This window comes from Brassica rapa, chromosome A10 (genome assembly GCF_000309985.2).
Source record: "Brassica rapa cultivar Chiifu-401-42 chromosome A10, CAAS_Brap_v3.01, whole genome shotgun sequence".
NCBI lineage: Eukaryota > Viridiplantae > Streptophyta > Magnoliopsida > Brassicales > Brassicaceae > Brassica > Brassica rapa.
This window is the reverse complement of record NC_024804.2, coordinates 12,128,907-12,144,847: the sequence shown is the minus strand read 5'-3', so window position 1 is coordinate 12,144,847 and position 15,941 is coordinate 12,128,907. Positions and strand designations below refer to the sequence as shown.

Sequence of the window (15,941 nt, the reverse complement as noted above, 5' to 3'; positions counted from 1 at the left end):
ATCAAAATCTAGTAAAATTTTAAAATTTGACCAATATCAAAAATAATCTCTCCATTAATATCCCAAACACAAAGTGACTTGGCTGTTTAAATAAGAAATGGTAGTCTTTAAATATGGTCGATCAAATGATAACAGAATTTCACTTTCGTATATGATCTGTATTAAGAACAATTTATACTGGAATGCTAAATAGACTCCATAATATAAAAGTGAATAAAGACTGAAACAAACTTAAAAGTACCCATATAATTGGGAATATCTAAAACATAAATATCCAAATACTTGAAATTAAACAAAGATGCATAAGTATTATTAAAACTGAGATTCTGATCAAAAATTTGTTACTGCTACATCCTAAGCAACACGCGCCTTCTTGACCACCTTAGAGGATGAGACGTCCGGATTCTTACGCGCAGTACCGTATAGACCCATCTGATCCATTACCAGTGGCCCTTCCAGATGCAAACCCAACAGGAGCTGGCTTGCCATTAGGCATGTTGTCATCATCATCCTCGTTACCTCCCTGATCCATTGAGATTGTTATACATATACGTATTCGTAAACAGCGATAAGACAATGAGATAAGGCTTTTTAGCAAAAAAAAAAAAGACAATGAGATAACATATTACACATTATACTTACATTGTCACCCACGTCATCGTCTCGCACACGACCAAGCTCATCAACAATGCTGAATATCAATCTAAAGAAGTATACAAAACGTTAGTGGAATGCCGTCAATAAACTAACACTATTAACACTATTACACATTATACTTACATTGTTGTTTCTTTCTGAAACGTTGCTTCATATATCATGTTATGGTAAACGTCTTATGATTGCCGGGTAAGTTATAAGCAGTGACCCTCACCTGGAAAGTGTATTGACTTTCTTTCCATATCTGAAATGAACGAAGGTATCCTAGTCTCCTAGAGTCTTCAGAGTTCACTCCATCTTCAGCCTAATTGACAGGAAACCAAATACAAATTAAGCTTTTATTTAATAGGCGATAAAAACGCAAGTAGACAGAGGTGTATTTTACCAGCATCTGAACAGCCTCACTTGCTCTGAGATTATGTAGTTTCTTCATCACACCATCAAACCAAACAAATGTTCCTGCAGCAGTATCATCAGCAATAGCCATCTCAACACGATAGCTGAAAGGAGATGGTAATGAGGAAGCCAAATTATTAAAATACACTTGTATACGTCTAGATGTATACATACATAGATATATAGTAGGGACGTAACTCACCGAAGTTTGAAATATACGTCATAGATATATATATATATATGGGTCACCTGAAACATAGTTTAAAATAGATCAGTGTTGATTAACAGAGGAAAATTAACTGGAAATAAATATCAATGCTAATTAACAGGAAATCAAAATCAATGATAACAATCAGGATGAGTTTTACCGGAAAATAAGTATAGGTGCTAATAAACAGAAAAGGAACTATCAAAATCTGGAAAAAAGGAACTTACATTCACGTCAACCATTAACATATCGACCCACACCAGTTCACCACCAGGCTTAACATTTCTGGTCTCCCCAGAACCGAAACCACAGGAGCCTCGCCTCGACGACGGAGGAGCACTTGCCGGACTTCAGATCAGAGAAAAAAAACCTTGAGTTAGCCATAACACGATCTATTAGTATGAGATTTAAGAGATATGAAGATATGATGAGATCAACGAAAGGAAATCTCACACATATTTATACCGAAACCACAACATCTCAGATCAAACAGCATTGAAGAAGACGGAGTGGGGGGTGTGAATCAATGGGAGTAATCAAGTAGCCTTTACTCAGACTGTTTCAGATGGTGAGAAATCGTGAACGTCGCTGCAGCGCGTCGCACGTAGGTAGAGGATAGACAGACTTCGTTTCATCACTGCAGCGGATTAGGGTTAGAGGGTCTCCTTCACGCCGGGCCCGGATAATTTCCAATTTAAAGCCCAATTGCACAATATTTACAAACAAAACCCATGACGACGGATCTTTAAAGAAGTGATGCATGTACAACGAAGCTTTAATGAACCGCTGTGTTTTTGTTAAAATAGCCACGTGTCAGCTCGAGAGCATCTGAAATAGTGACATGGCATCATAGCTGGACACTGTGGGAGAGATTCAAGGTGTACTTTATATAATTAGATATTCATTTTATAAGAGTTACATCTGTTGAATTGGTTAGACGTAAGATTTACTTGGTAGATTTTGGACTAAATTAATAGTATATATTTTATGGGGTTTAATAATTTTTAACAGTGTTTTTGTGATTCAGACATACAATCGAACCGGTAAATCCGGTGATCCGTATATAATCCAGTTCAGATTCAGTTAAAATATAATATTGGAAAACCAGATAAAACCCAGTAAAATCAGAAAACTTGTCATTAATCCGCGATTCGATAGTTTCTGACACGATAAAAACCCATATAAATAATATTTAAAAATATAATTCAGTTTTTGATATACTTTTAATAGCACATAAATTTAAATAGACTATTTAATTTATGATTCTTTAATAGTATATTAATGACATATGTTTTGTAACTACTATTTTTAATATGTGGATATTTTTCTAATATTAATTGCAGGTTGGTTAAATGCAAACTAATATGAGTGTTTTAAGTTATTAAAATTATGGTTTACACTGACAACGACCATATACCCTTTATAATTTTAAATGTAAAAGTGCAAAGAAAAAAAAATATGAAAAGAAAAACGCAAATGGAGAAAATTAAGCAAACACAAATCTCAACGAAGCATTGAAGTTCGCAAAAGCTTTAGAAAGATATACGATGGCTTTGTATCATGTTAAAAAAAATTTAAAATATTTTTATTTAAGGAAAATCTCATAAAATTTAAGAAATCTAGTTATACCACCTATTAAATTGATTAAATTATTATTAGATAAATATATGATAACATATTGTTAGTCAAATTTAAAATAAGACTAAAATATTATTAGTCAAAGAAATGGTGCAACATTCTTGTTTAAATAATTTTTTATTAAATTAATCATAAATTAGTTATTAAAATTCTTCATAATTTCCTTAAATAAAAATTACGAAATTATCTAATGTGACTGAAGTATATATGACAATTAATGTATGAATAATAAAAATTTCATAAAAACTAGTCTATACTCTTATCATTTTTTAGATTTTAACTTATTAAAATAAATTAAACAAACTCTTTAACTATATAATAAAATTTTTAATTTTTTCATACATATTATATTTTGTATTTTTTTAAATGAGTATACATGACTATAGCTGTTAAATCTCACATTGGATTTTTTGTGCTCCATGGTTTATAATTTATGTTATGACAAGATACAAATTATTACAAATTTATATAAGTAAAAAGTCTCATTTAATAAATATTAATATATAAATTATATATATATATATATATCATTTAAAATATATTATATACAATATAAAATACATAAATATTTTATTTTTAAAATTACTTTTTTTATAAAAGCTTTGAACAAATATTCACAACTTAATATTTAGATTTTTTTCAAAATTATAAATTACTAAATTGCTAAAACTATTGAACATTCCACAAAAAAAATTGTTATCAGTGAATTAAAATTTTTGTTATAAGAAAAATAGAAATGATCAAAAACAATATGATTATAAAATATTATTTAACAGATATGAATATTAAAAATTTACTATATATCTATGTTAATATCATTTAAACTTAATTATATACCATATAAAATAGAAAAATTGTTTGTTTGGATTAATAAAATTTATTTATGTATTTGTATTAATTTAATTATATACGTTATAGTTACTAAATTTTTTTTAATTGTTCAATATATATTTATTATTTTATGATATGTAAAAAATATATAATACCTAAATGTAATTTATATATAATTTTATCCCGCGCAGTAAGACTTATACCAATGGCCTAAATATAAAGTTTTATGGAATCACTAAAGTAAGTAGCATCGGTGAGAAAGATAAAAAAAAGGCAATCAAAATGCACATAGAATAACATTCCCATTATTCTTTCTTGGTCCAAGATTGGGATCCGATTTGATGAGTAGCGGTTCAATTATCTTCAGACCGATAAGATATACATAAACGGATATCATAATCCTTGGATGCATGTGTTCTTGATCAGACGACCACTAAGTTGTAACTCATGTAGTCGCGTGGCAATCGCTTTATCACAAACCCAAAGCTAGAAAAGAAACCGAGAAGCCGAGGAAAGATCCTTTAGAAAAAAGGAAAGAAAGCTTCTAGAACAAAAAGTACAGTGAGACAATAAACATGTACCTTGGAGCTATAGCTTCTTCACGACAAAGCTTCTTATCAAACTTTTTTCAGTTTCCGATACAGTTTCAAACCCAAACATAATCAGTTGCAATGCAAAGCTCCACACCATGAAGACGAATCTGACCGAGGTAATATTCTTTACTTTTCTATAGAATTTATCCGTTTTAATTTTAATTTACCTTATTCAAGAATTATTTATTTATTTGTTAGGAGAAATGAGAATCAGCTGGCGAAATTGGCAATCGCGACGTTAGCGGTTAGCGTTTTGGCTTTGGGATCCGTTGGAGTTGCGTCTGCGGCTAAGAGCGGTGGAAGAATTGGCGGTCAAGCGTTTCGGTCTTCTGCTCCTAGGCCTCGACGGCTCCACCTAGAATTAACAACCGATCGAGGTAATTATATTTTTTTTTTTTTGTTATCTGAAGCTCTCTATTTTAGACTTGTTTAACATTCTCGAAATTCAAAGTATATGATACTAGCCCATTACTAACAAACTTTAAAGCATTTGTATTCCGTATATTTTTAACTTGGTGATTTTCCCGTGCTCATGCACGGATATAAATATATACAAATAAAAATATTTTCATTACTAATACTCTAATTTTAATTTATATGTTTGATTTATTTTAAATAACATTATATAATTTTAATTAGACATAAAATTTGAATATATAATATCTTTAGTCGATGATGTGATTATTACTTTGGTATATTGAATTGTATTTAATTCTCCATATTTAACCGTAGTATTTTTTGTGCTAATATAGATTATTATTTTGATTAAGTTTTATTTTTTACATTTATATTTTGGTCTTGGACTTTAAAATATATATTGTCTAAATTACTCATTTGTGGATGATATTAAACTACACATATGTTTTCAATTCGAAGCACGATTACTTTTGATTCTAGTTAAACTAAATTTGATTTTATTTATTTCATTAGTTCAGATTTTTATTTAAATATATATAAAACTTTGTAAATTCTTTTGTTTAATTTGATATTTGTAGATTTGTAAAATTTTGAAAACTCATAGTTAAAAGTTTAACAAAAAGAAATTTTATAAAATTGAATAAACATCTCATTCGTATCAATTATAAAATATTTTTAGTTCATCAGTGATATTTTAGTATATGTTACTTAAATTACCTTTTGTAAAAATCTAAGAAAATGGCTGACATAAATACAATATTTTTATTAATTAATATATATTCTGTTGTTTAATATTATGTTTTAAAGAGAGGTTATCTTTTTTAACATCAAACTGTTTTTTGTGAACTTTATTTTTTATGAAATCACATTATATAAATATTTTTTTATAAAAAACCTTGTCTTTCCTTTTGTAAATAGTATTTTCGTTTTTAATATATGAACATTTTCTTTTTTATTATATATGCTATTTAGAAAAAAAATAAAAAAGGAAACTAAAATTTAAAATGTAAATTGGAATAACTATATTCGTTTTTGTAAATATTAACTTCGTTTTTATTATATGAATATTTTCTTTTTATTATATATAATTTAACAAAATATACAAAGGATACTAAAATTTAAATGGAATAAATTATTAAATAGCTTTAATAATGTCAATTTGAAATAATAGTTTCATTTATTAAGGGTACTTCTGTAAATAGCCGTTGTAAGAATTAACGTAAGCGCGACACGTAGGAAACTGACTTGTCAAATAATATTATAGAGATACTTTGGATACAAAACACCAAACCACGAAGGTTACACCTTGGTTATGCAGTTTTTTTTTTCAAATAACCGTTAGCTTTATGAACAATTTTTTTTTGATTAATCATTAAAAAAAAACGAAGAACAAAAATGATATAGATTTTAGACAAATGATTGTCTTGTGAATGCTTTTTCATATGTAAGTAAATGCAAAAGTAAATGCAAACAGCCAAACACACAAAAGTTGGCGTTTGGAGGATAAAGACTAAAATGGAGTAAAAGTGAATATGGAGTAAGGAATGCTCCAATCCAACTTCATATCTCACTCCATAATGAAATTTACTCCATAAATGGAGTAAACTATTTTTTGTTTGTTCATCACTCCATTATAGAGTGGGAAATGGAGTAGGGTTAAAGCAATTTTACTTCATTTTTACTTTTACTCCATTTTGAAGGAAAAAATAGAGTTTTACATTAGAGATGCTCTTAAGTTATCCTCTTAGGTTCAGTGGCTTAAATTATTCTGTTACAAAAAAAAAAAGGATAAAGACTACTTTATATCACTAACGCATTTTTCTGTTTATAGGACCAACATCTACGTTAATCCTCCGGTCGCACCACCTTTGATCGGTGGTTATGGATATGGATGCGGCGGTTGGGGATTGTCACCGTTTTCCTTCTTTGCCCCTGGTCCTGCGGTGGCAGCTGGTGTCGGCGGTGGGTTCGACCCCTCGTTCTCTTCATGTTTCTTGGAGCCACTTCAGCCGTGACAATAAACTTTTTCCGATCAAGAAATGAAGAAAACGACGAATTGATTACTATTACGGACGAGAAAGAACAACAGTTAAGAAAAAACAGGCTTGTGTATACCATGTGCTATTATATCATAGTCAGGCCATGATAAACCCGGATTCTTAAGGTGAGATTCTTAACTTGAGCTAAAAAGCGTTTTTTAGCTTTTAATTAAGCAAAGCTAATAACTATTATTTAAATAAGAGATATAAAAACTATAAAAGCTAGCTCTTAACCGAAAAATGTAAAAAAAAAAAGTGTCATCATAAATTAAGACTCTCAATTAAGAACCCGAGTTAATCATGCTCTCAGATATAGATTTTGTGTTATATTGGAGATGTATTGTGTCTGTTATGGACCTTTGGAGTCCAACTATTATGAAATGAAATTCGTGAAATCTATCAAGCCCAGCCGAAGAATATTATATATATCATTTTATCATAATGTTTAGATGATTTAGCTATATATTTTAAGTTTGAATAAGTTATATTCGTAGTTGAAATAGGTTTAAGTTTTATGTATATACAATTATCTTGTAAGTCATTAAGACACAACACAATAAATATTAGTTTTTATTTTATTTTAAGACACACACAATAATATATTCATGCTCTCTAATTCTACATGTTCAAATTTTTCGATTGAAGAAGGCTCAAATAAATACTTGATGGTTTATTTTGTCAATGGGTTTTTGACTTTTTGGTGACAATTAAGAAAAAATAATTAGAGCTAATACAAGTATCAGTAAATCTGGTAGATAATAATAGTAACAAATAAGATACAAAAGAAGAAAACCAAGAAGAAGTCGAAGAAGGAAAAAGAAAGAGTCAGTGAATTAACAAAAATCATGAAGTCCGGTTAATACTAAGTCCCTGAAAGAGCCAATGAGGTCTCTTCTTCTCTCGGTCCAATGACGTCGTACTTGAGCTGCTCATAGGCGTGGTTGGTCCGCTACTTTCTTGGTTATTACAGTTAATATTGTTGCTCTGATTATTACAATTATCCGATGATGATCTGAATGACGTCGTCGACGAGTAGTCCATGTCCTTGTTCATAGAGGAAGAAGACATTCCAATGCTCAATGTCAATTCTAGTTCGCTTTCTTCAACATGTTCCGCCGTTGTTGTGTTCCTGGCTCTAGCTACATTTTCCAGGACTATGCCTGACCAGCTTCCGGTTCTCTCTCTTGGACCGGTTTGGTCTTGGTTGTTAGTAGTACAATACTGGCTTCTATGTTTGAGTTGCTCCATCATCTTCTTCTGTATATTATATACTCTATGCAGCTCTCGTACCTGCGAAAATCAATTTCTTATATATAAGGTTATTACCTCAAAGGTGTTTAGCTTGATGTCGACAAACCAAGTTGGTCCAATTTATGAACACAAACCAAGTTTGGTTAAAACAGTTAAATTATTGTTAATAATTACAATCTTAATTAGTTGGACCTAAAAACGAAAATAAAAGGCATATACAAATCTAAGTATGTACACGCAGATATATATATATATATATATCTATAAAAATCATGATATGGATATACAACTTATACAACCTAATATAATCATAAAGTACTAGGCAAATAAGCAAAAAGTAAAGCGTGTCTTAGTTCGTTTATACTAAAGATTATCTTTTCTGATATCCAAAATGCAACTGATTTAAATTGAAAAGGTAAAATATACTCAAAGCAAAACATATATCGTAAATCTTTAATAAATAGAAATCGAGTTTGAATCACTCCAAACTGATCCGTATATACTGATTTACTTTTTAGTTTGGTTACTGAAGAAAAAAAATGAAAGATCAAAACCAAAATTGAACACGAAACCGGATTGAATAACCAAATTAATATGTATGCAATATATGCATGTGTAAGTATAACGTACCTGTTGCTTGAAAAGATCTTCTTGGGCTTGCATTGTCCGTCTGATGGACTCAGCACTTTGCTTTTCAAGAAACCTATCCATTGACCTTTAAACAAAAACTCCGTTCTCTTCTTTGTCGTCGGTCAATTCTCCTTTGAAGATTTTCGTTGATCATCAACACCAAATCTGACGAATCCACTACAATCGACACTCTCTAAGCCAAATGAGTTTGTCGTAATTCGCTCAACGATCTTTGTTCCCATGCCTGAAACGTAGAGTCACACATTTTAACATTTTTACCCCAAAAAAAGAACGTAGAGTCACACACTTAATAGCCATTTGATGATTATATTGATGAAACGCACACCAAAAAGGAGCCCTAATTTTACTTATAGTGTATGTGTGTGTGTGGGGGTGTGTGCGCGCGCGTACATGATACATGTGATTATGATGTTGATGGAGTGATTGTCAGAAGCCACTAGTTCTTGAAGTGAAGGGTTTATAGACAAAAGAAGGTTGACTAGTGGGTCACACTTTTGAATTTGATTATATTCTCTCTCATGGTCTTTTGACCCAAAGCCAAGTATTTCTATCAACAGAATCAAAATGTCTTTCTGATCACCACCATATCAATGGATAGAGCAAGTGAGACCACAAATATTGGAGTTCTAATTAAAAACTTCAAAGTTATTAACAATCATAGAAGTAGAAGATTTACAATTCTTCAACTGAAAATGACTAAGATAGTTACTTTTTGTTTGCTTATTCCAATTGAAACTTGTTTGTTTATTACATTCTAGTTATTTCAAAAGAAAAATTAGTGATATAATTCATATTATTTCAAATATAATATAGTAGCCATTGAACAGAGTATGCAAAATACTTCGCTAGTCAGTATCTAAGTAGTGCCCCCAGGACAACACTAGACACGTACCATTTTGTTTCATGAATATTGATTTATTTACTTTGATAAGCAATGCAAAATACCTAATTTTTTTGTATTTAGTTATATATATTATCCATGAAAAAGCATTGGTAAAAGGTATGAAAATAAGATATCTTAAATCATGTATCAAACGATTCGATTTTTTTTTATTTTAAGTAATTGATGCGAAATATTACCATAATCTTCATTTTCACTACTTAAGTTTAAAATATAATATTCCGAGTCATCGAATTGCTGCAATAAAGTGGAAATATGCGGTGAAGGGAGGGAAAAAAGACAGCATGCAAGTTGTTGATTTTTGTTTCCTTTTCTTCTGGATAAGCATCGCTTAGTTTGAGAATGATTCAAATAGATAGGAGGGAAACCATCAATAAACTCTAGTCGAGCAGTCATTTTACTATTTGGTGTATCTTGATGACCATGCTAATAAAGCACAATTTTTTTAATTAAAATAATAAATAATAATGTTATAAATCATTAAATATGAATATATTTAATAAATATATACGAATCGGTCTCATCGTTCATAATGTTCTTGCATTCATGCGGAAATGACTGTATCACCTAAGTTTCCACTTAAACTTGTTTCCTTCAATGTTCTTAAAAGTTGTCTACACAAAAATCATGTCAATAAATTATCTCTGACTCATTTACTTACATCTATCTCTATACACACGCGCACAAGGACAAAAAAAGACATGAGAAGATCTATATTTTGTGGAGAACCAAATTAGATAACCAATAAGGATAAGACAAGGACAATAATTTATTTAAAAGATAAGGTTTCTATTTAATAAGTTTTTGTGATATATATGTCTATTTTCTAAACAAAATATCTGTTTCGCTATCAAAATTTTGATGACTAACTTTACTCTTCACGTTGTATGATATGTTAAGAAAAGAATAATATAAATTTTCACGGAGGTCTTGAAGTCTAAACTAACTTAAAAAAGCCAATGTGTGATTTTATACAAACACACATATACACAATTTCTGGTATACAGATTGATCTGTTCGATTATAAGTAAACACACACACATATATACATATATAGCAACCCATTCTATAGTTGTCCATCACCTTCATCAATCCGTAAAATACCCACATAAAAGAATATGTGTATATATATATATATATATATAACATATAATTTCTATAAAACTTACCTGAAAAGAAGAGTGGCCAAGCTGTGATTGTCTCCAAAGAAGGTCATTGATCATGTTCTAAGGCTCTGAGTTCATGCCAGAAAACTCACTTAGAGAAGCTTATAGAAGCCGTTTAAGACGCATACACTTACCTTATGCTATATGTTTCTTCAACAATTCGCTCCAAAGCATAACTTAATAAATAATCCAAAATCTAAGAGATCACTTTAGGACTTTGTCAACAATCAATATAGGAGTAAAGCAGTGAGGAAGGAGAGAGAAATATAGAGAAAGAGGGGGCGAGAGAGGAGGGGGATAATGGGAATTCACAGCTAAGGAAATGCTTATAATAATTAAAAGATTAATAAGCAAATACCCCCTATATAGTGATGAAGTTTAATAGTAGTTTTAAAGGGCTAATTTTGACAGGCTGTGATATTTGTGAAGGAGGCAAGGAAAATGCTGAGGGTTTCCATATGCTAAAAGTTTGTATGTTCATCTATTTCTCCACTCTCTAATAGACAGAGAAAACAATAACCACTTTTATATAAATATTATGAATTCACTAGTATAACTATAACCTTAATATTTTAGTCTCGAATATTCTCCAGAAGATGAGCCTTTTTAATTAATTTATATGCCACAAATATAAAGGGTTTTTAGTAATAAAACTCTTCAAGTAAAGATGAATTGTAAAAAACTACTATATTTTGTAGTTTAAACTTTTAACTCAAAAAATGAATCAATTAATGTCCCAAGAATTTACATATGTTAGGTATTACTGATAATATAGAATCCTAAGTCTTATGAAAGACGATTTGGTTATGAATATTATATGTGTATGCAGGGGTATGAAAATAATTGGATGTGTTGATATAATATAAAACTGAGAAGATCAAGAGGATTTGGACAAATGATGAACAAAAGAAAATGATTTTTAGCCAATATATTCCAGACAAGTCCTCACTGGACATGATCAAGATATATATATATATATGCATGTAACCATATAAAAAACTAAAACAGATAAAATATTATAATAACAACCAATTGGAGACAGAGCTACTATCTTTTGTAACAAAATATGAAAATAGTGTCGTTTTGTATTATTTTGGGGAATTCAAATGATTCCCATTTCTGTATATTCTTTTACCAATATAAATGAAGACGTATATATTCTCCACCATCATCTTCCGTACTGGGTATTATGATATTATCCAACCATACCCAAAAATCTCATGATTATCTTTTTTCATCTGACACCAAGTTTAATGAGATAGATCCTCATCATCCTCTTATAGTATATCACTTGTTAGCTTTTTTATAAATGGAATAATAGTTTTTTGGTTTTCTTTGCCTTTCTCCTGTCTTGCGTTTTTCCAACTTGCCTACATATGAGTACGTAAACTTTTGTATATATTTGATGGAAATATAATTATATGGTTGATGTTTTAGGAAACTTAGATTCATATAACCATTTCGTGTAGTTACTCTAGTGACTAAATGCATTTTAAGATGACCAACTTAACATCTGAAAAACATTTCCGTTTGAAAAAACCTAACATCTGAATGAAGATCGTAAAGATAATGCATGATTTTTTAAGACTTTAACGTTTGCTGACATTATCGAAATTTGAATTGATGAGGTAACACCGAATACGTTAGATGGTGATAATTTTGCTTAAGCTTCTATAAACACATGTTAAAATAACTCTTGATTTACTGGATATGATTCGGAAAATGCAGACGGATCAATAGCTGATTAATTCATAGATTATCTAATAGTGATATAATTTTTGAGATAAATTGAATGAATATAAACTGCGTGAAATGATTCGCTTTTGTTCTAAAATCAATGGCCATTGAAAAAAAGAGGGACCATAACAAAAAAAAAAGAAATATAATTTAATTCATAAGATTCCAAATTAAACCTCTCGAAAAAAAAAACTATCAGCATGAATTTAGTGACATCAAAAGTTTCATTAAAACTAAAAATATATTTCTATATTTTAATCTAGCTTGTCTTCTACTTGTTTCGCAATCTCCTCTCAAAGAAATCTCGTGCTAAGGCCAGTTTTCTAAAAAAAAAATATATCTTGTGCTAACATGGGGTACTTCGATTACGCACCGACTTATCGTAGTTATGTTTGAATTATAATACATATTAAATATAAAAATGATAATGATTACTACTCTATTGAGTTATACTCACATGGTCACATGAATATTTGAATTAGTATATATACTCTATTTGAGTTATTTTAATAATGTTGTTATGTTGTATAATTATATCTATCATGTATGATGTATTCATGTTTGTGTGTAAGTAACGAGTGTAGAGTATAAATACATTTTTAACTAAAAGTATAAATACATTAAAAAGATCTTTTTGATTAATCCATGTAAATTAATGAACTACCAAAGATTTAGCATAATAAAATCTGTGTGTATGTAATTTGGTCTAAAAGTTCATCAATCTGTATATCAATCTCAAAAGATGGCAACGATGCTAATTAAGTTTTCTAATGATTATGATTAGTAACAATAGGATAAGTGAAATATACTAATATTTTATATTGGAGTTCATAGATCTAGCCAATCTTTTAAGTTTCAACTAATTGCCGGTGCATTAAGAAACACATTGCATCGTGTTTTGCTATTGCAATAATGCAATTCTTGAATATAGATCCCAAAATGATTACTATATCTCAAATATTATAAAATTCAACAATTTTTAAAACTATATTGATCTGCGGTTAATATTTAATTACAGGATGTTGTAATAAAAAATCAAACGATTCCTTCCGCGGATGCATGCGTATGTTATTAAATTAAAAAATCAGTTAAATGTGATTATTGTAGAGAAAAAGAGATGGCTGGATTAGGCGGAGCCATGTGAGACGAGAAGCAAGAAGGAAACTCATATAAAATCATATAAAAACAATTAGTTAAACTATAATTCTAAAACCAAACCAAACATGATATCAAGTACAATACTTAACAGTAATTAGGGGCACGATGATTGCTTCTATTGGCTTAAATAAAATCAGATTTGTTTAGAGTTCCAAAGTTTGAATCTGCAGGTCAACATCTAAGTTTCGAATAGTACATCACATGAATTATTGTCTGTTTATTCTGTACAGATAGACCGTTACTTACAATGTTTTTGTCTGTGAAATAGATGAAAAAAAAACTACAGAAGATACTCAAAATTATATTTGTCTGCCTCATATTGGATAATATTAGAACACACGAATAAGAACGGACATGGGTACTATACATGAATAGCAATTTGTTACATCGTAATATAAAACATTTCTCATTGTTGCTATTATAAATAGTCACGTATTTTTTGCTAAAACCTATTTAGTTTTTTTTTTCTTGTTTATGTGCCCGGTTGGTTAGTTTATGAATAATTATAGGTCATAAAACGAATCCCAAAAGTATGAATAGTTAAATGGTGAAAACAAGGGGGTGATTTGGTCATTATGATCTATTGTGAATAAATGTAAAAGAAATAATAAGAAGACTTAAAGTGAAGTGACGGCATGTGGAAGCAAAGAGAGAGTTAATAAATTTGGGATTAATAATAAAAAGAGTTAGCACGCGTTGTAGCCTTTCTAATAGACATTGTGGGTCCTGCTCCTACCCCACTATAGTGACTATACACACACATTCAGATTTGTCTTTTTATTTGTAGAGTTTATGTATAAACCTAAAGAAAACAACCGTCAATTTAATTTTAATTACACTTGTTCTGTATATAATTTATAGTTTTCTTTCTTTATTAAACGTATTTAATTCCTCACTGAGGTAAGTAGGTACAAAGGAAAGGAAAAAAAAAGGATTGTGTATAAAGAAAAACAATGAATAAACCGTGGTGGTATCAATATATTATAAGATCCGACCAAAGATCAGTGTAAAGAAAGAAGAAGATCGGACCGAAAGTTGTCATATTCACTCAAGTCAGAAAAAGCTAAACATTTTCAGGGAGGGATAATTAGTAAATCGATAAAATAAAATAACATTTGCCTTAAAAAAAATAAATAACATTTCAGATAATTACGATATCATTAGGGTTTTCTGAAGCTAGTTGGTGGTCCCAGAAACACACGTGTCGAAAACCTGGACGCTAAAAGTGGGCCTTCCTCATGTGGGTTATTTCTCCACTTGTAACTCAGCTCTTAGATTAGATTTTATCTGCTTTTGGTGATTATTAGTACATTACATCACATATATAGTTCAGCTGAAAACGAAACCTGAAATGACAATTTATGAAAAATTTAGATTAGTTCATAGAGTAGTTCATATTCGCAATATCATGGAGTGATCTTACAATTTTTCCCCCCAAAATTTACTAAAGTGAAATATACTCTTCTCTTTTATATTGATTCCACAATTATTTATTTTCGTTAAAAAAATAATTATCCTCAATCTGTTAATTAAATTAGATTATATCTGTATAGTTTCATTTTTTGTATATATTTTTTATTTATACGGCTGCGTTGTTTCATACCTATATTCAACTAATCTCATTAATATTTAACCCGCCAAAAAACGATCTCATTAACATTAGGCAAACTGACAGATTAACTCGAGTTGGATATTATATATATATATATATATATATATTATATGACATATAGAGTACAATATACTACGGATATGTTTTAATACTGTTTCTCCAAAATTGTATAATAGTGGTAATAACAGTGGACCAACTAAGGACAACCTCAGCTCCCACATACAATGAATCAGATTCAGAATATGACTATGTAACCAATGAAAAGCATTAACGACAAAACACTATCAATAATAATTACTATTATTTTTGTATAAAATAGTTTAATGCAAAAGCTAGGGAATCTCTTGATGTTCGAGCCAGATGTAATCTCGTGTGGATCCAAAAAAATGCCTTATTTGTTTTCTTTTTTCCTTCCCGGAGATATATTTTCGTTCTGAGTTTTCGTTTTCACAGAACAGTTTCTTTGTTAAGTATCCCCACGATGATTTATCTCGTACTTATTAAGATCTCGAGTTACTTAACAATTATTACGGCACTTCAATAATTGATGTCCACATCAAACCATTAACTTTTGTAACTATAAGAAATTAGTAGTGTTAATTTCAAAGTTAATGCTGGTTTGATGTCAATTAGACAAAGTGGATGCATTGTGAACTCAAGACAGAGACGTTAACAATATAACTAAC

At 29.8% G+C, this 15,941-nt stretch overlaps 1 non-coding gene and 1 pseudogene across 1 annotated transcript; one reads left to right on the top strand and one right to left on the bottom strand.

Moving 5' to 3' along the window:
* Positions 1–201: 201 nt before the first annotated feature.
* Positions 202–15,734, bottom strand: LOC103845175. The gene is made up of 9 exons (XR_004452921.1): positions 10,752–15,734; positions 8,661–8,904; positions 1,715–8,069; positions 1,489–1,609; positions 1,256–1,302; positions 1,043–1,157; positions 781–961; positions 643–703; positions 202–523 (listed from the first exon to the last, which is right to left on the bottom strand). It is a non-coding gene; the product is annotated as an uncharacterized LOC103845175 (transcript).
* Positions 2,809–8,455, top strand: LOC103846142 (annotated as a pseudogene).
* Positions 15,735–15,941: the final 207 nt, after the last annotated feature.